At 41.9% G+C, this 25,102-nt stretch overlaps 1 protein-coding gene across 1 annotated transcript in view; it reads left to right on the top strand.

The window, feature by feature from the left end:
- Positions 1-2,577: 2,577 nt before the first annotated feature.
- Positions 2,578-25,102, top strand: part of DISP1 (dispatched RND transporter family member 1) — a 92,800-nt gene continuing 70,275 nt past the window's right edge. The window contains exon 1 of the mRNA XM_063124107.1: positions 2,578-2,856. The gene's annotated coding sequence lies outside the window, so the exon portion shown is untranslated. The remainder of the gene's footprint in view (positions 2,857-25,102) is intronic.

Genomic DNA, 25,102 nt, shown 5'->3' on the forward strand with positions numbered 1-25,102 from the left:
TCTAACTCAGCCTCCCCTAACCTGGTGCCCTTCAAATATTTTTATTGATTGATTTATTTCATTTCTATACCGCCCAATAGCCCGAAGCTCCCTGGGCGGTTCACAAAAATTAAAACCATACGGTACAGCCTAAAATATGGAAACTTAAAGCCACAATATAGAAGTACAACCAGAATAAAATCGAGCAGCAATGCATAGATTTAAAATAGAGATGTAAAACAGCAGAGTTAAGAGACTAGCCTCAGACCCAAGGGGGAGTTCTAATCCAAAACATCTGGAGGGCACCAGATTGAGGAAGTCTGCTCTACCTGCTTGCTCATCCTCTCTCTTTGGGCAATTCATCAGGAAAGAATAGCCTTAGCAGGGCCACCAGGAGGAAGGGAACAAAAGGCAGCAGTGTGAAGGAGGAGCGAGTGGGGAAAAGCTGGCTGCTCCTTGGAGAAGCGGCCATCACCTTGCCCTCTCTCACTGGCTACTGAAGGATTGGGCTAGCTGGGCCCAGTCTCCACTACCAGAGCACTCTGGGTTTGAAGGATCCCATAAACCTGGCATGTTAGTGAGAGGATGAGGTGGCTGCTCCTTCAGTGACCAGCCATACTGCATTACCCAGCAAGGGAGGGCGAGCAAGAGGGCATTGGCAGCTGCTCACCCCTGTCTAGGCAGCATTGTACTATGGTGACCAGAGAGGGTTGACAAGGAAATCTGGAAGTACCCCCATCAAAAAACCCTCAATCAGATGTGAATAAAGTGCACAAGCATCTAAAACACACTCCTGACACTTTCCCCCCACCCCTTCGTGCCTCCTAACAAAGAGACACAGAAGAGCCTCCTGGCCGTTCAAGGCTGTCCTAAACTCCTCACCCACTCATTGTCCCACTAATCTGACACGGTCAGAAATGTTACTTTCCTAAAACACTTTTGAAAAGCCTTGAGGCCCGGAACCAAGTTCTGTATCACATAGACATGGAGGCGCATCTCATATTTGTTTATCTCCTAAGCCCCCCCCCCCCCAATTGGTCATTGGAAGTGGCTCGCAGCTGGCTGGAGAAACTTTCCTATTGACCTCGAGAGGGTTTTTTTTAAAAATCAAAGTACAAAGAGTTACATGCACTGGTCATAGTTGTCACACTATAGGGCATTGGTTTAAGTAGAATAGTTACATTTATGGAACATATAGAAAACTTGCAATCAATAAGGGATGGGAGGAGGGAATCTTATTATTTCATTGGTGGGACTTGGAATGTTTTAAAAGTATGCTGATGTGGACGATGGGCAGAGAGTTCAGTCTTTGGCTTGCTGGAGGTGAGCTTTCTCCTTTGTATGTAGTAAAATAAAGCCTCTGCATCTGGACCAGTCTGGACTTGTTCCTTCCCTACTGGGTTTGGGGAAACTGCCCTAACAGGGCAAGCAAGAGAAGGGAGGTAAGAGCAGCCACTGCCCTCTCTTGCTTGCACGGTTCCCTGCCACAGAAGCAGCAACGCTGAGGAAGTAGGACTGTGGTGTTGGGGACCAGATGGGCTTCCTGAATGAGGAAATCCCTCCTTTGCTCTGCTTGTGCTCAGTGGCTCCTGAAAGGACATCAGGTTTCTAACCCTATTACTCTCCTCACTCTACAGGCTGCTTTCCCTTCAAAATAGAGAGAGCTTTATGCAATAAATGAAAATAAACATAGCCGCGATAGAAGTACCCCTGTAAAGTCGTGTATAGCTAGGCCCTCAGCCCTACACTCCCACTTCCATCTTTGAGGTGGGGAACATGTGACCCAGCATATATTTTTGGAATGGAACGCCCATCATCCTTCACCATCTGATACTTGAGCAAGGGCCACGTGCGCCCCATCCCTGGGGAAGTCTCACCAAACCTTCAGGGCAGTGGAGGCTGGTGGCTCCGATTTCGGTGAGGCTGCGAATCCACTCGGGTCAGAACCAGTCGGAACTCTAAAGGACCTATCCAAGGCGTTGAACCTTTAGATAGCTCCTTTAGAGTACTGGCTGGTTCTGACTGAACCCCAGAGCAGATTCACAGTCCCAGCGACTTCGGAGCCACCAGCCTCCGCTGCTTCGGGCTTTCCAGCTTCCCTCCCTGCCTTCGTCCCTTCGCTTCAGCAGCAGCAGCAGCAGTAGCTTCCACAGAGCCCGCCGCTCGCGCCTCCACCCAGTGGAAAGCAACAGCAAGCGATTCCCTTCCGCAAACATAAATCAGCGTTCTGGAAGATCCCATTTTCTCTGCAAGTGGGGGAGAACGACGGGAGTGGGGGGGAATTAAAAAGAGGCCGAGGAAATTTGACTTACGTTGCTTAATGGGTGGGCGAAAATCGGAAGAGGGGGAAGATACTTGGGTAGGATTAATTTATTTAGAAGAGACCCCGGGGTAAGGACCGGATGCTGGATATCCCGGTTTCCTCTTTCTCCCGCAGTTAGGCCATTCCTCCCGTTTTGGAGCGTTGATACTTTACCCCGGAACGAGTCCCGGACCCCAGGCGCAGCTTCATGGAGCTTATTTACCTAAAAAGCCAAGCGGGCTCCTAGTGGCTTCAGCTGCCCTTTTCTATCACGTGCTCTCCCTCGGACCCAGCGCCTATGGTCCCCTGGAACCCGGCATAGCTGCCGCCCATCCCGCTCTGAAAGCATCTTCTCAGACTTGGGCAAAATCGCGCTTGGCTCAAGCCAAGCGCTTTCTGTTCCTAGGGCAATTCTCTTGGCAAAGGAGGTGGGGGTACTTTGTTTCGTTTTATTTTTCAAGACTTGCCGCGGGCCAGATGAAATTAAGCGACGGGCCGCAGCCGTGGGTCTTTTGGATGACTTGGAAGAACTGCAGATTTCAACTGGGATAGACATTGTGGCACTAGCAAACGAGGTGAGTGATGTAGGGCTCGAAATGTGCGGTACCTTTAAAGGCTGAAATGTCCGCCAATTGTGGGAATGTGTACAGAAATGTAGGGATGGGTGACTTCTTGAATAAAGAGCAGAGTTTCTCTGTAGGTTGAATCGGGATAAAGGTTTTTTTAAAATAAAACAAAACATCTATATCACGCAGTGCAGTCATATGCATGTTTCTCAACAATAACTCCAGTGTTCAATCGGGCTTACTCTCAGGAACGTATGCATAGAATTGCTGCCTCCATGTGTTAATGAACTTACTCATGCCAGGATGCCTATTTGTCATCAACTTTTACTGTTCATAAAGCAGTTATCACTCTGTACTTACTTGCATTGCATTTCCCTCTGGTACCACTGTTTATGATCCACCAACACACTACCAACAACAACAACCATGTGTATACCTGTAACGATAACCACACATTGCTTACATGGGCAGTAGTCCATGAAAGCTTAAGCTTATGCCACAATCAATTGGTTCGTCTTCAGGGTGCCACAAGACTCTTCCGTGTCTCCTGTGAGTGCGCTTACACACATTTTTTTTTAATTCCCTGGACCCATCACAACTGCCTTTTCCGTTCTCTTCTCTTCTTCATATTACAAATATTCTTCATATTACAAACATGTCCATATATTGATCCCTGGGGATGTGAAGAGCTGGCAAAAGTGGGACCCTTGATCACTCTCTAGTTTTGTAACACATGGCCATCTTTGTCCCACAAGCAGAGCCTATGTAATGACCCTGTAGGCCTAAAGCAGATGTCACTACTAGGCAGTAGTGAAGCTACAGAATAAATTCAATCATCTCTTGGAGGTGCTTTGTAAACATGTGCATAGATATGAAGGAAGGAAGCGTATTGGCCCGCTGGGATCTGATGTCACAAAGGCACTGGAAACTGGCTATTTGTTGTGTGTTCCCTGCCCCCAATTGTAATTTGGGAGTTTGGAAAGGCTGCCATGGGGACGAGAGGGCAGGGAAGTTTACTTCTGTTAGCTCAGATGCATAGGCCTAACTCTATGAACACATATGAAGTTAACCATCACCATAATATCTTAATTAATAACTACATTAGCTTTGTTTAAGAATACCATGAGATATACACATCTTTTACAGTTGTATGAGAAAAGATTTTCTCATGGTTCATCCAGAGGTTCAACCACCTCTGCAAGGTGGTTGAACATCCAAGATGAACACAAGGGGGAGAGAATAGTCTCAGGATACAGAAAACAATTTTATTGATGAAAGGGAAAGATTTAACCAGATTAGTGAGAAGGTAATCACTTAATGGTTGTCAATATCCTAAACATTGGTCCTCTGAAATTCTGCCATACTTAACCAAAAGGTATCTGTAAAGCAGTGTGTGCCTGTGTTCTTCTGCAGTATAATTTAATATTTCAGTGCCAGTTTTATGCAGATGTTGAGAGACGTGCAGCCCAAGACTTAAAACAATTGTACTTGGAAACAAATCTCACTGAATTCAGTGGGGCTTGTTTCCCAGTAAATATTATTGAGATAGCAGCTTTACCGTTTTTGGAACCAGCCTCCTATGGGGTCGATTGCTGGGTTTCCAAAGCTTGTTCCTGCTTGCTTTCTCATGTGTCAAGTTGGCTTCAGACATGCCTACACATCATGCGTTCCTGTTCATCCAAAAGCGTTCTCAAAATATAGTTTTTCACTTTGGCATACAATCACATCTGAATATTGTTTTGCCTGTAGTGCTTTTATAGCTCAAATATTTTTCTCCCCAAGCAGACTTCAAGCACTTCTTTAAAAACTCTCTGATTTATTTATGGCCTTCTAGTTTTTACATTCTCAAAGTGACTAGCAAAATGTAAAGAAAGTGATTTTAGATTAGCTTGTTCTCTTAAAGAAAACTCAAATGGTGTTTTTTGAGAAGAACTTGTCCTTATCCCAGTCCTTATCCCAGTCTTTCATTCTCAGTTTGTTTTTATAACTCTGATGATAGTGGATTCTTATCTGAAAGTGGAACATTACATACATTTTCATGCACTCTAAAAGTAGAGCTTTCACCATTATTTCTTTGATGGTTAGCAGTTTGAAGGCTTATTTGCTTTTTAGCTGGTTCTAGTAGAGAAGCTACCTTAAGCCACTTTAAGATCAGAAAGAGAGGCTCTTCTCATTTGCTCACCTGTGAGGGCAATTAGGTGGGTGTCCACATGGGAGAGGGCTTTCTTTGTGGTGGCCTCAAACCTCTGGAACAAACTTCCATTGGACGTCCGCCATGCACCTTCCTTGCAGGCTTTTAAGAAGGCCTTAAAAACATTTTATTTTACCATGGCCTTCGCATGATGAGTATTGTTATTGCTGTTATTGTTATTATTGCTGCTATTGTTGTTCCTGCTTGTTTTATTTTTGGTTTTATTGTTTAATTGCTGTTTTATTGCTTTTCATATTTTTAATATTAATATTTAATATTGCTGTTAGTATTTTATGTATTTTATTGTTGTAAGCCGCCTTGTGAGAGTGTTAAATAAATAAATTTAAAATATGCCCAGGTTAAATTCTGATTTAATTTGTGATTTTATGAAATGACAGTTGTTGTTTTTTTTTAAAAAAACTAATTTTAATGAGACACTTCAAGGTATTTGTGATGCTCATTTCCCTAAATTATCTGAACATACAAAATAAATGTTTATAATTTTAAACATGATCTCCAGCCAACTTGTAGGTATGCTTTTTGTTATGTTATGAGGAGTTTTCTGCTTTATAGTATGCAAATATCGGGCAGTATCCCACAGGGCGCAACTGCAAATGTAAATTACCTTGCACTAGTGTAATGTACTCTAGTGCAACACCAATAATGTCTGCTGGCACACTAGTTTCTAGGGCATTGCTGTGGAGTACTTTCCACCCCGTTGGATACTGCCTATTCCCTTTAGTAAGAAGAAGTAGTAGAGCAGCCTTTCCCAACATGTGGCCTCCAGATGTTTTGGACTACTACTCCCATCAGCACTAGTCAGCATGGTCAATGGTCAGACAATGGGAGTTGTAGTCCAGTGACATCTGCAGGACCACAGCTTCCCCACCCGTGATCTAGAGTAACTTTTGCAGAAAGCTGATATTTCAGTATCAATGTTTTGAGGGGAGACAGGGGAAACTGAGTGATAATAAGCCATTTATGAGAAACTATTTGGATGATATCAAACTATGTCCCTCTACTAGCAAAAAGCCCTTTGATCCAATGGAGGCTTCCATCAGCAGAATGTGCAGATAGGGGATTTTTGGCCATTTCCCTTTCTCCTGCAGCCCCCACATCCCCCAAATCTGCTACAGAAGGTGGGAAAACCATTCAGAACAGCTTGGGAGGTGGTACAGGGAGCCTCAGGAGGAGGGTGAAACAGAGAAAATCACCTCCATCCCTGTTCCATGAAGACCACTTGATCAAAGAGCCTTCCATTAGCAGAGGAATGCCATTGGATATAACCCTTTGCATTGATTGATTTGTGTTTGTATTAAAATTAATAAAATTTAAGTTCAAAATAAAGAGTAGCCAGTGGACTATTCTCCAACAGTCTGCTTGTTTACAAAATTGCTTTCATGTGCTAATACATGTCAAATAACAGGTGAAAATCCCAAATGTTTTTAAATAGAATAGTAAAGTGTAGGTAACACGGTTACTGCTCATCTCCTAATCCTGAACAATAAGAGGTTAATTGTAAAATATGTTGGAAGATAGTAGAGCATTTCTGTGGAAGAGCATATGTAGAATTATAAATCACAATGACTGTAGAACGTAGATCTGAAAGACACTTCAGCTAGAAACGCATCAGAATTGGATAAAACCCATAATGGGTTTCTTCATCACCTTAGATCATATGCCAAAAATGCACGGCTTCATATCTTCAACAGCTGCCTCGAATACTGTGCCAATCCTAAAATGTGTGGAAGGCAGAACTTTATTGCAGTAACCAAACCTGGCAAATGTCTAGATGGCTCAGAAATCTGTTACAGAATTCTGTTGCACGTTAGCTTTTCAGTCACCTGTCCCATTTTTAATCGATTTCATTCCCAAAACCAAGCTGGATTTCAAGTGAACCCTAATGTTTAGGGCAGGTTATTTGGCTGGCTAAATTGGGGGGCTTGGGGGGGAACATCTATTGATGTTTTCTCTTCCCTCCCCCACCCATCCTGCCACCAGTAGTATGTGACATGTTTGCTATTGATCTGTAATTTAGCCGCTTTGATCATATCTCACCAGCTTGTTTCAAAGTTCTGATGTTAACCTTTAAATCGGGGTGGGCAACTTTGGACGTTCAGGTGGCCGATTCCCCTACCCCTGGATTTGCCACAGGCCACACTTGTGCTGCCAGTGGCAAAAAAGTGGGGGAAAGTAGCAGTTTGCCTCTGAAATTCAAAAGCAAACGGAGTCTCAGAGGAGACAAATTTGGCTTCAAAACAAGATACATGTGTCCATTCTAAGCCTAAGCTAATTTTGTCTTCTCTAAGACTCTGTATCAGGTTACCACCAATATTCAGTGCCAAACTGCTTCTTCCCCCTATTTTTTCTTTATCAGTGCTGCAGCAGGGGTGACAGGAGCGGGGGGCAGCGGGGTACACATGCACGCCACATGTTTCCACCCCTGCTTTAAACCCTAAATGGCTTGGGACCTGAGTATTTCTTCACAATGAATGTGCCTTGATTTTTAAACTATGGAACAGAGGCCGTTTCTACACCTGCCTTCCCTCCCCCCCCCCCCCCCCGATCATCCCTCTGCATGCAAATGACACACAGGGGATCCTAGGAGCAGGCAAGGACGATCCCTCCATTTTTCTGGGATAATCCTTAGGTGTAGAAAGGGCCAGAGTCTCTGCTCTGGGTACCCCTGCCTTCAAAGGTGAGGTGTGTGGTAATTAGAGAAAGGGCCTCTTCAGTGGTGGCACCCTCTCAGTGAAATGCCTGCGCCTATACAGTTTTTGCCTGAGACAAAGGACAAGCTGACATTCCTCACCCTGCCTATAGTAGCTGACTAGTCTAGCAACTGACTCGTACTTCAATGTAGATAGCATACTTAGCTTCAGAGTTGTACAGGAAGGCAGATGTCTGGTTTTTCTTCTCTCAGAAACAGGCAGGCACATGTGTAAACTTTTCAAGGACAAATTCTCATTCTCCTTTAGAAAGGCATGTTAGCCCCTGTCTAACGTACACGTTTGATGTGAGAAATGGCCATCATGTTCTAGGCACTGGGCTAGCCCAAGACATTTTGGTACCAGATACAGAAAATCAACATAGTATTCCCCTTTTCACTGACATGGGACACAGCCTCACTGAAAGGACTCTTTGCACACAGACACACCCCAAAAAAACAAGAACTGTGCAAGAGACTTGATAGTCCATAGCTGGGTGGTGCTCAATGGATCAGAGCTCTCTCTCTCTTCCAGTTGGCTTAGAGGCACCTATAAATCAATCTTGGATCCTCCTCAGGACAGATTAGAACCTTTGTGGGCCGGAGGTTCCAGGCTCCTGTAGGCAACAACAGTTTTACACACACACATATACTGTTTTACTATTGCTTCTTAGTTTGCATAATTCAGAGCAGCGAAAAGGAGCTACCGAAGTAAAAATTCCAGTCCTTTTGTTTTGTTTTTAAATGTGTTATTGTTTTTCTAGATCTTTCCGTGCTCTGGTTTTATTCTGTTTAAAACTTTTTAAAGTTTTTCTATTACTTTTTATCATGTTGTATTTTAGAGTTTTAATTTTTGTGAACTGCCCAGAGAGCTTTAATAATAAATAAATGATAGGGGGATCAGGGGAAGGAACCCACCACCCCCAAATCCAATCACAATCTTTAAAGGCGGGCAGATAAAACCACCACCAAGAAATCTTTCTCATCCAAGTCACGGACTATACAGAAGGACTGTTCTTATGCTGGTCGCGATCATAGCTCACACAATCTTTGCCTGCTTTGATTTCCAGGAAAACACACCTTTATAAATCTGATGCCCCTTCCTTCACCTCCACCTCGACCTAACCAGCAGTAATACCAGGTCATTGAGCTACTTAAAATGACTGACAGCTAATCTCTGGTCTTGATTTAACTGGGAGGAGACTCCCTCTCCAGAACTTTCAAACAAAAGCCAGGTTAACTCATTGCAGGCTTTAAGAGGATCTAAACATGTACATTCGCCTTCTCCAACTTTATGCCTTCCACATGTGTTGGATCCCTCAGACAGATCGTTATGCTGGGAGTTGTAGTCTAGCACATCTGGAGGGCACCAGGTTGGGGGAGGCATATGTACATGCTTTTCCAGAAAGGGGAGGCAGCTACACCTACTGTATCAGAGCTACTGAACAGATTTTCCTGTAAGAACAAGACAGACCCTCCCTCTCCAAGAAAGATCATAGTCAGTCAGTGAGTTGTTTTGTGGTTTGTAAGGTGGAAACACAGCACACAAATATTTTAATGAATACAATATTCTCTTGCCTTACTGTAATGCATCTTTCTTAGTTTAAGACCTTTTTGAGTGATCTTATAACATTCATTAATTCCCTGTACTTTGATTTGATTGTTCTCAACAGCTGTCGCTGACTGTACAATTGAAACATTTGTAACACCGGTTTAGGATCTGCACCACCTGTTTCTAACATTTTGCATTACGGGCAGAAACTATGAAGTCGTCACAGCATGCTGTAGAGAATTTGATTTTGCTCTAAGCCTAGAATACCCTGTGTCGTTTTTAGGTCATTCACCAGGATGTTACTAGACGGAGGATGCAATCCCATACACACTTACATGGGAGTAAACCCCAATGAACTCAATGGGACTTACTTTTGAGTAGACATGAATAGGATTGCACTATGAATCTCTTTTTGCAGTGAGCAACTTTGTAATTTTGAACTACATGTAGAATTCAGTAGGCTGTAGGAAACTGTGTTGAAAATAAATAATGTTGCAAATTAATTGGATATTTTCATAGTGTGCGGCTGAAGCAATTTCAGCAAGAGGTTTAAATATTTCTCCCTGTATTAAAGTTTGTTTATAATTAGTCATATCTCTTCTTAATGTAGTGCTGGCTATGTATTCATCTGCGTAAATGGAAGTTTATTCAAACCTTTCTCTTTTAAGTGAAATCCCTCGTGCATTACCCGAGCTAAAACAAATTCCAACATTTGGTTTTCATTAGCTTTGTAACTGAAACAAAAACATATTTAATCCCAGAGTATTTTGAAGTTAATGTGCAACTTTGCTGGGAAGGTATTTAAACTGTAGTATCAGTTGCAAGCCGGCCACATGCCAGGATCTCAAAACTGTCACTGAGCAAGATGTTAAATTACTTTTAATGTGCACAAGATTACATTGTGTGTTGCAGTGGTATGAAGAGGTTTGGATGAAGGGCAGGGGAGGTTTGAGAACAGAAGTAAACAGTAAAAAAAAAGTGCTGATAATGAAATGCAAAACAATGCACTAACCAGCACTTTTCCATTGCTCATGTTTGGTGGCTTTCTTTTGGTCACTCTAGCATGTCCTTGCTACTTTAATTGGAGAGAGTGCTGAAAGAAGCAGGACTCTTATCTGATTAAAGCATTCTTAACCAAGTAATCACAAGGGCCTCAGCTAGACCTACGGGTCTAGCGCGACGGAGGGGTGAGGATCTCGTGATATTGTTATCGCGAGATCTCCCCCTCTGTTTACACACAGCGGGAGAGGACATCGCGCCCGCCATTTTGTTTTTTTAAAGAATACAGAATGAGTGCAAGAGCACTCGCACGCTAAAAGGTAGGGTTTTTAAAAAAAAATTAAAAAAAATTCACCCACCCCTGATGGGCACAGAGCTCCTGAGGAGCTCTGTGCCCCATGCCCGGTCCCCAGCTCCTCACGAGTAACTGCGACGCCAGCCCACATGTTCCATGGTCTCGGGATCATTCCAAGACTGATGAAAAAGTGGTCTGAAAGGGTAGGGCAATTTCCCGGGGCAAGGGAGGGATCATCCCTCCCTGCTCCCGGGATCCCCTGTGTGTCATGTGGATACACAGGGATGATCCCAGGGATCGCCCTGGGATATCACCCTTTCTAGCTATGGCCAAGGTGATGCACAGTGGGGAGGAAATCTCAACTTCAAGTATAACCTGATGGACTCTGAACTAGTGGTGACCAACCTAGAAAGAGATCTTGGGGTTGTGGTGGACAGCTTGATGAAAATGTCCACCCAGTGTGCGGCTGCTGTAAAAAAAAAAAAGGCAAACTCCATGCTAGGCATAACTAGGAAAGGAATTGAGAATAAAACTGCCAATATCTTAATGCACTTATATAAGTCTGTGGTGCAACCACACTTAGAATACTGCGTATGGTTCTGGTCACTGCACATGGTTACAACAGCTGGGATTGTTTAGCTTGGGAAAAAGAGGGGAAAGGGGAGACGGTAGAGGTGTACACAATTATACATGATGTGGAGAGTGTGGATAGGGAGCCATTTTTCTCCCTCTCTCATAATACCAGAAACTAGGGTCATCCCATGAAGCTGATTGGTGGGAGCTTCAGGACAGATAAAAGGAATAACTTCTTCACACAGTGCATAATCAAACTATAGAATTCACTTCCAGAAGAGGTATTGATGGCTACCAGTTTGGATGGCTTTTAAAGGAGGTTAGACAAATTCCTGGAGGAGAAGGCTATCAATGGCTACTAGTCCTGAATCCTCTATGCTCCCTCCAGTATCAGAGGCAGTAAGCCTATGTGCATCAGTTGCTGGGAAACATGGGCGGGAGGGAACTGTTGTGCTTCTTTTCTGCTTGTGGGACCCTGGTCTTCAGCTGGTTGACCACTGTGTGAACAGAATGCTGGACTAGATGGAACCTTGGTCTGATCCAGCATAGCTCTTCTTACACTCTTAAGCTTTAATTAAATCTGCATGAATTGGCGTATGAATAAAAATAGCTTGGAGAACTCCTACCCCCCCCACACACTTTCATGTTTTAGATGACGGTTGATACATGTGTCACGACAGGCACCATCTTAGAAGATTCATATTATTGTGGTACCTTTGTTAGGCTGACCAGGGAGGAGGAGAATGCATCTAACAAAATGGCACCCACCTGACACCTGTTTTCATAAATACCTGTATTAAAATTTATTTTTATTTGTTATAAAATAGACTGGTAATTGGTTGGGGACACCTTTTTTAGTCCAAAACATCTTTACTAATTCATCTTGCTGGACATTGCAGACCCGGGAAGAATCCATGTGGCAAAAGCTGTCTGTGGAATGATTGGGGGAGATGGGGTGGGGGAAGGGCATTGGGGAAGAGGATGAGCAAAAGTTTGGCGGCATTTAGAGAAATAGGGTTGAGGTAGGAGAAGATGAGGGATTATAGGATGGGACAGATGACTGAAGGAATGGGGGAATGTATAGACGGAGTGTGGGAGCTCTGAGGGGTAAATCCCATGAAGGGAAGATGGAATTGTGGGCTCTGCTAGGCAGTGGTGGTTGTCCTGTGATGCTTTGAACCAGGGTGGATTTGATTTAAATCAATTTGATTTAAATCATGATTTAAATCACGATTTAAATCACTACTCAGAAAGACTTGATTTAATCATGTGACACCCCCCCCCAAAAAGTGCACTCTATTCATTGAATTTTTTGAAACTTAGCACTTAAGAGGTAAGGGGTTGATTCTGTGTACATAGATTTGCAAAGGAACAATGGGATTGTGATCTCTGCAGACGCAAATTCACAGTTTTGAGAAATGTAAAACCAAGCATCTGTAATAATATCTTCTAGATAGAAAAATTGCCCAATAATCTTACAGAAGCCCCTGGAAGAGCATGACATTGTGAATGGATTAATGAAATTCATTTACCAAAAAATGTAAACATTGCATGAATATACAGCCTCATGCTACATAATTAAAAATTAATCCTTATTTTGTGATGAATAACCTTTGGACTATAATGTATCTTAAATAGAAAACTATGTTTAGATAGATTTTTCCTCAAAAAGCATTTTATTAAAAAAATCCGATTTAAATAAAAAAAATCCAATTTAAATAATTTTTTATTTATTTTATTTTTAAAAAATCATTGATTTTTATCCACCCTGCTTTGAACTGAGAACCGCTGCCCTCAAGAGAAGCTGTTTTCTACCCAGCTTCTAATTTTCCAAAAGAATAGTGTATGTTCCTGATAGAGAAAAGTACTGGGTGGTTGGCAAAGCCTATTGCACAATTAGTTTTTGAGTCATTGATTACTTGATATACTGTCCTAAATTGAATTGTTCCTACTTCATTACCCTGAATTATCTATATACCCACTTTGTTGCCAAGCAGCTGAATTCTTCTCTAAATTCACACAATTCATTTTGGTGTCAGATAATAATAATAATAATAATAATAATAATAATAATAATAATAATAATAATATATATTTATTTCTTACCTGCCTCTCCCTTTGGATCGAGGCGGGGAACAACATTAGTACAGGAATCAATACATCTTAAAAATTCTTGATTTTACATTGATCTGGATAGGCCTGCCGGAAAAGGCTAGTCTTACATAAGCTCCTATGTAAGCTGGATGCGCACGGGATTCAGACTTCTGTGCCTTCCTTGTACAGAAGAATTTAGCCTGAACTGTTTATAAAAACTAAGCGTGGTGGTTTTAATTACATGGAGCTACCATGTATATTCTTGATATTTCAAATAGGCCTTAGGCTATTTTGATTGTTAAGGCCGGAACTAGAGTTGTCTCTCAAGGATAAACATGCAGAGAAAGTTGGGGGTAGGGAGGTGGTAAGAACATGCAGAATGATAGATTTAGGAGTCCAGATGAATTTGCGGGGTTTGTAGGAAGCATACCACTTAAAAAAAAATGTTTACAGTAAAATATGACCTCAGATGGGCAGGTGTTAATGGTGCAGTTCACATTGTAACTGCCAGACAGAAATAGTTGTCTATTCTGCATGCTCTCTCATTATTTTCATGCATGCTTGAACCACTCTTTGATTTCCACTTGCTTACTCTTTTCCCTTTGAACTGTAATGTACTTAATAATTTTCAGGAATGTGAAAGCCCTAAGAATTTAAGAGATGTATATTTGTGTCTCTTTAAGGCAGCAAATCAAAACTGACAACCTTGAAAAGTTTGTAATATTAATGTGAAGCTTTTTTTTTAACTTTGCTTAAAGAAGTCAAATTAAGGATTCCCAAGAGTGAAATTATCCAGATTCACTTCTAATGCACCTTTGCCAACTAAAATAGGAAAATTCCAAAGGTGCATCCAAACTCCAGGGTAGAAGAGGTCAAAGTACTTCAGCCTTAGAGTTGAAAATCTGTACACTTTCAATGGCCCCAGGCCCCACCTCTATTGCTCTTCTCTTAAAGAATTCCTGTCCTAAAAGAACAACAACAACAGCAAAAAACCAACCCTCTCTACTGTTCTCTTCACCTGCCCAACAATCTTGTAACCAAACACAGTTTCCTGCTCCCTTCTAGTGGGATGTAAATAGAAAAATGATTGCTATCCAGTAGACTTGAAAAGGTGTTCTATTGATTCCTATCCACTCATCCACCCTGTCTGTTTCGTAGCTTCTATTCTTAAGAGTCCTTTGCCACAGATGCATTTTTCTTCTGAAAAGACCTCTCATGTTAATGTCCCTTCCACTGCTTTTGCTTGTTTATATGTTTGTTATTCAGTAATTAATGTACAGTACAGATCTTTGTCTTGTGGAGCAGCTTGGATAGCTCCTTTAGAGCTCTGCCTGGCTCTGCCTGAAACCTGGAACAGATTCACTGCCCCACTGACATTGGAGCCACCAGCCTCCACTGCAGCTCCTTTCCCCTTCCAGCTGGCCAGAGTGTTGTGAATAGAACTCTGCTCAGGGAGTGCTCGTACTACTGGATCCAAGCCACTACGTTGCAGTTGATGGGGACTAGGTTGTAAAGAACGTGTCTCTATATACCAAAATGGTCAACCGATCAAAAAATAAAGTAAAAAGGAGTTTCTAAGTCAGAAGAGTGACTCTAACCTGTAAATCTATGGCTGAAATATAAGGAAAACAGTAAGGTGGCCTTTTTTCCTTTCCTTTTTCTTGCTGATCCAGTTGCATATCCCAGCAGTCCTTGAGCTAAGAGAGCCGGCAGTTGTGCCCACCATTTTAGTTCCATTTCTACAGTCCACAGCCATTACTTGTGTAACGCGGCCCTTGAAGCAAGCGATTCCAGTGTTCTGTGGCTCAAACGTTGTTTGCCATTCAGGATTATTGATCCCCCATCCTTTCAGCGGCCAGGAGTTATGCCAGCAGATTTATTTACATGGAAGATGCAGTGGCGCCTTCCCGCTCTTGACGCTGTTTTGGGAGGGTCGACGGCTTTGATATATGCATTTGGCCATTTTGAGGATGTGAAATGGCGACCACCGTGGGCATACATACCAGCACTGCAGCAAACAGTAACAGTAACAGGCTAGAGTGACCTGGGCGGTTAGGACTGCTCTATACTGCTAGCTCTATGATTTCAGCCCCTTAACCACAGGTGCATCACATATGACACCTTAAGCCAAAGTTAGTGGCCCTAACCCTGCTGTATAACAGGGTTAGTGAAGCCAACCATAATGTGGTTAGCAGGGGCATTTTACACACACCGTAAACCCTGCTGCTTATCCAAAACCCCTTAACCATCAGGGTTAACGGTGTTGTGTGAATGGGCCCACTATGTTGCAGTTGATGGAGACTAGGTTCTAAAGAACGTGTCTCTAAATATATCAAAATAGTTAACCGGTCAAAAAATAAAGTGAGAAGGGGTTTCTAAGGCTTTAGCTAGACTTACCTCATAGTCTTCAACGGAAGAGAGAAGATCTCATGTTGTGATTAACGCGAGATCCCTCCTCTGTTTACACATGAGGTGCGACGACCTCAGGAAGAGAGGCGTCGTGCCCACCATTTTTTTATTTTTAAAGAGGACGGAACGTACGAACGCTCGTGCGCTAAAAGTAGGTGGGGGGGTTAATTAATTTCCCTGCTACCCCCACCCTACCTCGGATGGGCGCAGCTCCTGGTTCTGCGCGAGGAATCACGCAGAGCTGGGTCAAACCGCGGCAACGGGCCACCTGTTCCGTGGTCTCGGGCTCAGCCCGGGACCACAGAAAAAGCGGGCCCAAATGGGAGGGTGAAATCCCGGGGCAAGGGAGGGATCATCACTCCCTGATCCCAGGATCCCCTGTGCGTTATGTGGACGCACAGGGATGATCCCGGGGTTCGCCCTGGGATTTCGCCCGGTCTAGCTAAGGCCTAAGTCAGAAGAGAGTGACTCTAACCTGTAAATCTATGGCTGAAATATAAGGGAAACAGTAAGGTAGTATCTTTCCTTTCTTTTTTCTTGCTGATCCATTTGGTCCAGTATAAAGTATGCCATACTGCATAAAACTCTGCATCAGGCAAAGTAGAAAATAATCACATATATGGTGATCATAGTTACCAATCTGTCTGTTGAAGAGTTGTGTACTATTTTCAAGGCATTGTATTGCAGTGTCTCAGCAGGGTTGGGCTGTACGTGCATCAGAAGGTAAATAAGGCTGCAACATCATCTACAATTATATGACTAAATCCTAGTCGACAGTATTTCCCCTGAATTTGGACTCCCATTTGATGTCTTTAAACATGTTTGACCAATCAGACCATGTTTAAGGATACTGAACTTAATTCTACTGTAATCAAATTTTGCAATTTTGATACAAGCAATTAATTGCTTGGGCTAGTCTAAGGTTCTTGAAATATAGGGCACACTTTTAAACCAGAATGGAGTTTCTAAAATTCTGTTTACTTCCTTTTTTAATCTCTGTGTTCCAGAGGTTAAAATAGGCATTTACTGGTTTCTCTTAACTTTCCCATTCGTAGGCAGAATTATTTCTGCTTCACTGTTCCAGATTGTTAAGCTGATGCAGAGAAAGTTATTGGCATGTGACTAGAAATTTCTGATAACCTTATGGCTTACTACAATTGATCCTATTAATGGAGTGAGTAATCCAGGCAGTGAGGGGAGGAGGGAACAGGGAACAGTAGGGGTTTTTTGCCCTTTGGTCTTGCAGGCTGCAAATGTTTACAACCTGGAGCTGCCATTTAGTAGTAATAGCTCTTGAAGTGTAATTTTAAAACCCCCAGGAAGTGTTTTCCTGTTTTCCTTTCTTATGCAGAGAAAGCTGACAACTCCCTCATTATACCCTAATTCAGTGTGCCCCTCTTTCTGGAAATACACATGCGGTCAACTGTTTTTCATGAGTCCGCTGGTGGCTACTGTTAAATAACTGGCCTTTATCAAGTGGGGAGGGATGGAATATTTTTGATATAAATTAAAATTGGTCAGTAGTCAAAATAATCAATAGCCTTGGCTATTTTGATTCTAAATGTGTATTAAAGTTAATACATGCTGTGCATGTGTCTTTTTCTTTTTTCATTTATACCCTTTGGGGTTCTTCTGTTTTGTTTAGCTATAGCATGAAACATTACATTTTTAAAGTGGTGTCATGAATAGTATGATTATTTATTACATTTCAGTACCATTCCATAGCCGAAGCTCACTGGGCAGTTTACAAAAGATTAAAACGTTAAAAACGATATACAAAATTTTAAACCATAAAACGTACAACACACAATACACCCAAAGAACATACATCTAAAAACAACCTTGAGGAATAAGCCAAACCTAAAAAATAGATCCAGGACTGTTTAAAATCACATCTAAATGAAATTCACCATAGAAACACAAATTGTAGTTGGTGACTAATTCTTCATCTGTTAGACTTATTGACCTGGTTTGCACAATCAAAACAGCCCACTGTGAGGGTTTTAAATGTAGTGGGTGGGATTTGCATATTCAATGCCTGGCCAAGGCTTGTTGTTTTGTGCAAACCCCGGAACTGTTGGTTATACGAGAGTTAAAAGAACCCTCACATAACCCAACAACGAACCAAATGATTCAACCTGGTGGAACGTCCAGTATTTCTTAGAGAAGCAGGAGCAAATCTCGCTCCCACTAAGTTAAACAACTAAGGGACACTCCATTCCTGGGTTGTTTAGCTTGATACTCAAACCCAGAATTGGAGGATGGGGGTGGGGTCGGGGACAATCCAAAGTTGTGATCAATGTTTGCTCTTGGGTTACAAGTCTGGATTGTTTTCCCTGCCCCCAACAACCCTAGTTCCAGGTTTGGGCATCATGGTGAACAACTCAGACGTGTTGTTGTTGAACTTGGCAGGAGTAGATGGGTGCCAGCATGCTGGCTTGCTCCTGCTCATTCATTTGACATGCGGATAGGGCCAATGTTATAGAGTTGGAATTGGCTACTCTTGCACTTCATCAGCAAAGTAGCAATTGGACCTCGCTCCCTCTCCTCCCCCTGTCCCTTTTCTGTCTTTGCTGGGAGAAGACAAGTGGGCAGGCCAGATAGATTGTCTGTGTGAGAGAGAGTATTCCAAATCAACTCTGGCATCAAATGCTTCTGACTAACTCTGATCTTTCTTGGCCAGCAGCAGCTGCCTCTACGTGTCAATTTCGCATCAGATTGGCTGATGCCAAGCAACTGAGGCCTACTCATCAGACTGACCCAGATTAGGCTGGGACACAGCAGAACAGTAATGGATATGGGAATTGGGATTGATCTTCCGGAATAGGCCTGATAATGTCGCAGAGTTGTTTGTGCATTACTTTGTAGGCACTACATTACCCATACTGTCATTGGAAGGTTCCATAGTGTCTTCACAGTGTCTTTCATGGATTAGATCAAGATCTAGTGGAGGGCCTTGCCTACAGAAGTGGATGGGAGGGAGAGATAACTTTAATTTATTTTCCCCTCTCCCTGAAGACCCCCCACACACATTTCAGAAGGTTCCCCCCCCAGCCTTCCAGAGCAGATTTGGCGGGGGCATACGGAAATGCAGGGGGAACAGGGAACTGATGAAAGTCAGCTCCTTTCTTCCACTGGCAGGAGCCTGCTGTGAGTGGAACTCTCCTTAGGACAGAGACTAGGAACCTGCCATGAGTAGAACTCCTACCAGCAGGAGCAAACTCAGGATCCTAACCATACTTTGCCCTAATGCATCCCCTCCCTTTCCCCACTTTTTCTTTCCATTCTCCTTTCAACAAGTTGATTTCCTACGTGGAGAAAAATCAAATCTAATGAAAGGTTTAGCTTAACTAAAGATTACAGAGACTTTTCCATGTTATTTTGTTAAATTTAATGGCTGAAGACTTACTGTCTCAGCAGTAAATAAAGTTTGACTGGGTTACTGTTAACTGTAGGTGTCTCTTAAACCCTTCATGATTTGTTTACAGGCCGTATGTTACTGAGATATCATTGTGCTTTGGCCTGCACCTGAGTTTATAAAGATGTACAGAGACGTTTTGTGTCCAGATTTCATTTTGCCCCAATTTGCAGTTAATTGTGTTTGTTTAATTATACTTGACATTTTTTGATATTAAAAATAAAATTTCATAGTACATTGTTATAGAAGATCTTCTTCTTCTTCTTCTTCTTCTTCTTCTTCTTCTTCTTCTTCCTCCTCCTCCTCCTCCTCCTCCTCCTCCTCCTCCTCCTCCTCTTCTTCGCTTTATGGACATAAAGAAATTCCGGACTTTGAATTATAGTAAAAATCATTGTTATTCATGGAATCTGCATGTCAAGAGCTTTCCAACAAAGTATGTTTCATGAGAACTGGAGGTGTGCATTGAGACTGCTTGTAATCAGATTCTGACATTTCAATGCTTTCAATAAACAATCATAAAACAAAAATATAATCCCTGACCATATTCTATAATGTGGATTTATCTCTTCAAAGCAAAACTGCTGGAAGTGGCTTGTCTTAGGGCTCTGAAATTACATGGTATTGTGACGTACTTGCCATTTTGGATTGTAAATGTATTGCTGCTTTGATTCACAATGTAGACTGGGCCTTATGGGTCTCTGTTTTGCTAGTGGCTGAAGAACAAAGTTTGAAGTTCTGACAAGTAGAACTTGTCTTCACATAGATCAAAGTTTTTTTTGGAAAAGACTGATTCAATCTTCACTTGTAGTAAGAAACATTAGTCAGTTGTTATGTTATAAAGTCACAATAAAATGTATCTGCTTTTTTTGTTTCTGTATTTCATTTTCGATTTATTTGTTTAAACACTATTTTAAAAGTTCTATGCCACGTTAACAGCTGGATTAGCTGTTATATCAAACAGATTGACGTGTGCTAGTAAAATAGAGCTTCAGTTAATGTTTCCCTTTGATCCATTTCCATTGTAAAATGCAGCCGCTTGAAGAACTTTGAAGAGCCACAATAGTGTTTACACGCAACTAACTTGAAGATTTTAAAATAGCATTTATTTGTTAAGGTAGTAATTTAAAAAAGAAATGCTTTAAACGTCTGGTTATCATTCCTAAAGTTTGTTTTGTAAAATGATTATATGAGATTTGATTCTTAAAAGGGATTAAATTAATGTTTTGTCTGCATCAGCTATTTCTCTGTCCTAAACGGGGTAGACGCGGTATAGTGTGTTGGGCTATACTCACATTACATGGCATCAATGCTGTGTGTAGACTGGTCTTACGTTGTGCACTCAGCCTTGCATACCCTCATACTGGGAGCCCTATTGGGCCAGGATTCCAAGGTGGGATGCACCTAGGTACTTAAAAGATGCATGTGCATCCATACTGCATGTGTTGCTGGTCTTTCACCATTGCAATCATTGTGTGTAGAAATTAATCCTTTCTTGGATCCTTGACGAGGCATCTTAAATCTTTGTATATAAAGCCAGTCAGGGCATCTTCTCAAAGCTGATCCATTCAGGATTCGTTATAATTGACTTCTTTGTTAAAATCTTGTCTTCCTGGCCATTTTCTACCTGGTTTAAGATGAGTAGGAAAAGTATGTTGAAATTGGTGCATGTCTAGGAAGGGCTTCATCTGGGCCTTTGATTTTAAACATGTTTATTCTGAGTTAAGTGTCAGCTGAGTTAAGTTTCAAGACGCAGACAAGCTAGAGCGTGTTCAGAGGAGGGCAACCAGGATGATCAGGGGTCTGGAAACAAAGCCCTATGAAGAGAGACTGAAAGAACTGGGCATGTTTAGCCTGGAGAAGATAAGATTGAAGGGAGACACGATAGCACTCTTCAAATACTTAAAAGGTTGTCACACAGAAGAGGGCCAGGATTTCTTCTCGATCCTCCCAGAGTGCAGGACACGGAATAACGGGCTCAAGTTACAGGAATCCAGATTCCGGCTGGACATCAGGAAAAACTTCCTGACTGTTAGAGCAGTACGACAATGGAACCAGTTACTAGGGAGGTTGTGGGCTCTCCCACCCTAGAGGCATTCAAGAGGCAGCTGGACAACCATCTGTCAGGGATGCTTTAAGGTGGATTCCTGCACTGAGCAAGGGGTTGGACTCAATGGCCTTATAGGCCCCTTCCAACTCTACTATTCTATGATTCTCCGTGGTGGCTTATTAGCTGTTGCCTGTCCTACAGGCGATGACTTCTGTAGGTCTTCGAAATTTCACCCACTGTCTTTTTTAAGTATTCCTATAAGAAAAATGCTTTGAGTAAAATTTTGGTATGTGAAATTGAGTAACACTGTATTACTAAGAACATAAGAAGTGCCCTGCTGGATCAGACCAAGGGTCCATCTAGTCCAGCACTCTGTTCACACGGTGGCCAACCAGCTGTCGACCAGGGACTAACAATGCAGGACATGGTGCAACAGCACCCTCCCACCCATATTCCTCAGCAACTGGTGCACACAGGCTTACTGCCTTAGATACTGGAGGTAGCACATACCCATCAGGACTAGTAGCAATTGATAGCCTTCACCTCCAGGAATTTATCCAACCCCCTTTTAAAGCCATCGAAATTGGTGGCCATAACCACATCTTGTGATAATGAATTCCATAATTTACTATGCGCTGTGTGAAAAAGTACTTCATTTTATTCCTTTAAAACAAAGGATTGTCATCTATGCTGGGACACCCTACTGTATTGCCACATGCTAGGAAAAGGGGGTGAGCTGTTGATGATCAGTAAGCACTGTAAAGACAAGACAAGCAAGCAGTTTCTTAAACTTCAAGCACAAGAATTTACTTGTAAGATTATTTCTGTAGAAAGAGAAATCGTCTTCTGGAAATATAATGTGTTTTAAAGCAGCTAATATATCACTCAAATCTACTAATGTATTTATGATTTTTTTTTAATATAAAGCCTTTGCCATTTCAAATCTCTTTCAGTTGTTTGAGTATACCGTGGCTTTGGCAATTAATAGAGGTATATCCAGCAGTTTAGGTTTCCTGATAGTTATTAAGTAGCTGGTCTGAAACTGATTAAGGTTTGCAGAGGATTTATGACAGCTTGTCACCTTTTGAAAGATATTTAAAAAATTTCACATTCACATCTGCTAAATGGAATTTCAGTGTATTTTTGAAACTTAGTTTGTACTGGCTAAGTTATTTTGCCATGTAAAAATTAGAATCTCACTCCTACTTACAAGCAGAGATTATATTGTTTCAGCTAGTTTGGATGTCATGATATCATCCCACCTGCAGGCTCTAACCTCTCCTCCTTTGGTGTGGTTGTAAGGAGGAGATCAAAAGTTTTTGATTTTGATTTGATTAAGCACTGTTTTAGCATTGCATCAGAACCTTAATCTTAATTCTGGTTTATTTGAAGCACGCTGGTTTCATAACCTATGGTTTGGAGTTGCCTTGTTTCAAACAAATCATAGTTAAGATTAGCCACAGTTTTGGATTTGGACAAATGGACAAGCTGCAGTTAATCAGAAACGGAAGTGAAAGCTTCTGATCTGTGTGTTTCCTTAATTGTGAATACATACAGAAAATACAACATGAAAATGAAAAAAAACACCACATACATTACATATATAAGATTATCATCATTTCCCATCATATCTACCATTCATAATCCCTGGTTCACTTGTAACAAGCCAGGAATCAGGAAAAGTGAAACTGAATCCTGGTTTCTTCCTCCTTCCGGCTGTGCAGGAGGAGGGGACGGGAGAGGGGACTGCCCAAGCTTAGGGCTTTGTCTGGGCATCATTCTGCTCATGCATGTTGCGTTAAACCATGTTTTCTCAACCTGGTGTCCTCCAGGTGTCTGCTTTGTGTACTTGCAATGATGTGAGCTGTCGTCCAACACATCTGGAGGACATCAGGTCAGGGTACGGCTGTGCTAAACCACAGTTAAGAGTTAACTGCAAACCCTCCGATTATTTCCCTAGTCAGTCCATTTTGTTTACTGCAAAAAGACTTGCAAAGAGAATTCTTAATATAGGGACAATTTAATTTTATATCTATCTAAAACTGGCACAAAGGAGGATAGTTTAGAGATTTTACCTTTTGTTTAAACTTTTTTTGTGGTGCAGGGAGGGCGTGGGCTGGCAGAGGGGATTGGGCTTCCACAGCATATCACATCATGATACAGGGTTCCTCAAGCAAAAAAGAAGAAGTTAGAAACCATTGCTGTAAACTAGCTCTGCACCAAGAGAGAGATTCTCAATAGAACCTCAATAGAACCTCTTTCCCTTGGAGACTTGACAAGTTCTGAATTTGAACAGCATCCAGAAGCATTGTAAGGGCTGCAGGTTTGGGTTTGGGTTTTTAATTAAGAAGTCAAGAAGAACCATGCTGGATGAGACCAAAGGCTTAGCTATTCCAGCATTCTCTTCCCACTGTGGCCATCCAGATGCTCATGGGAAGCCCACAAGCAAGACGTGAGTGCAATAACACCCTCATGTTCCCCAACAACTGGTATACAGAGGCATACCAGAGGTACTTGCCATAAGTATTAGGTGATGTGTATATCAACTACAGTATATATAGCTTTATATGAAACCTATGTAAAACAGAAAGATACAGGATTGCAGGTCAGGGAACTCCTTTTCTTTCCTCCTTTCTTGCAGCTTAAAGCCAAGAATTCTAGAGTTTAAGTACTATGTCATGAGAGCAAAGCAATACAATTTAATGGATACTTTTGTTCTAACAAGAGGAGTTGTTAGTTGTTTTGCTGGCAAGGCCTATTAGTTATATCATTGTATTGTGCAAACAGCACATGCAGCAGCCTGGGAGAAGAGAGACGGATATGGGTAGAGGAGCAAGATTGGGCAACATCTCAATCCCACGCACGTTTACTCCAAACTAAGGGCTTCACCTCACCAAGCTTTTTATCCCACAATTTACTTATGCTTCTGGTTCCCGATTCTTTGAGGGATAGGGTGGACATGTGCTTTGAATCAAAGATTTCCTCTCTTGGTAAATTCTATATGTTTTGTTATACAGCCACTAGATGGCGCTGCTGCTATATCACATTAACCTTATCACTTTATCTCCATTCTTTTTGAAAGTGGGAGAAAGGGGAGAAAGTGCGGGAGACATCCTGGAGGTTGACGACATTGTGTAAAGGACCTGCAAACGTCTGTGAGTGGCCAATCATGAGCTTGCAATAAATCACTGGTGTAGAAATGCCCTCTGTCTGATTAAACTCAGTGGGTTTACTACCATGTAAGTATGCTTAGGAACATAACCTTTGCACGCTCTCTAGGAGAGAAAAGGAGCAGAAGCTCCTGTTGTAACAATTGATTTTCATCTGTTATAGATACCTTTGTTCCTTCCTATCTGTTTTAGTGTTGAGTAAGCTATGAATAAACCCACTTTTTCCACCCCCACCCTCCAGAAAAAGAAAAAGGGGAAAAAAGGTTAAGCAGTACTTGTTTTGTACAGGAGCTGTAAATATTTTCTACTTAAAGCCAGAGAATATTTATGCTACACCTCTCAGAAATTGTACAAATGTACATCTAATCAAATGTTTCTTGTCATGGAAATCCTTTTGGGGAAAAAACAAGCAGCTTTCCCCAGACTCCAGATGTGTTGGACTATAACTCCCACTATCCAGCTGTTTGTGGATGGTGGGAGTTGTAGTCCAAGACGTGTGGACGGGGCCAAATTGGGGAAGGCTGATTCATTATGAGTTACTGCTTTGTGATAACTCTGTTTTGTGATGGTCTATGACTTTAAATGAAAATAATAACAACAAAATCATCACTTACCTGTAACAATGCTAGAGTTTGGGTGCCTTAAAAAAACCTTTTAAGCTTAGATGCAGCTTGATTTTTAGTCTGCAAAAAAAGTTAGAAAGCCATACTCTTCTTTGGTGTAATAGTAGTAGCACCATCCTTTTCTTTGGGGCAAGTTAGTTAGAATTTCCAGAGGGGTCGCAAGACAAAGTTCTCTTT

The sequence above is a fragment of the Elgaria multicarinata genome, chromosome 4 (assembly GCF_023053635.1).
Source record: "Elgaria multicarinata webbii isolate HBS135686 ecotype San Diego chromosome 4, rElgMul1.1.pri, whole genome shotgun sequence".
Classification (NCBI taxonomy): domain Eukaryota; kingdom Metazoa; phylum Chordata; class Lepidosauria; order Squamata; family Anguidae; genus Elgaria; species Elgaria multicarinata.